Source organism: Pan troglodytes, chromosome 17 (genome assembly GCF_028858775.2).
Source record: "Pan troglodytes isolate AG18354 chromosome 17, NHGRI_mPanTro3-v2.0_pri, whole genome shotgun sequence".
In the NCBI taxonomy this organism is placed as follows: Eukaryota; Metazoa; Chordata; class Mammalia; order Primates; family Hominidae; genus Pan; species Pan troglodytes.
The window spans coordinates 18651793-18652285 of NC_072415.2; positions in this window are offsets into that span (position 1 = coordinate 18651793).

Here is a 493-nt window from a genome sequence, read left to right on the forward strand (position 1 = left end):
AGCCCTTCAGGTTCTCCGAGGCGCCTGGGCTTCCTGCCCGCTGCGCTGCTCTCAAGGCCATGTCATGAGCATTTGGGGACAGTGAGAAGGGCATGCAGAACCGGAGGGGAAAGGAACCTTTGGACTGCATGAATTGCCTTTTAGCTGTAGTAAGGGACCCTCGCAGAGTGAGGAGGCAAAGAGTGAACCCCGCTGGGGCTGGGGGACTTCCGTCCACACCCTGCTCTCATGGTTGTTCCCATCGGAAGACGCAATTAGGGCCTCTGAGACCTCCGAGGAAGGCGGGCAGTTACAAGGGGTTCCCAGAACCCCTCACTACAGGACTGAAGAGGTGGGCTCAGTGTTGAGGGGTGGACCTCCGGCAGTAAGAGGTGTAACTTTCTGGGATGGAGGCTTGCTAGGACATCCTCTCGTGCCCAACTGCTGACTGCCGCCTGGAAACAGCGTTTCGGGAGCTGCAGCGGGACCCTCGCCGGCTCCTCCTGAGCCCACC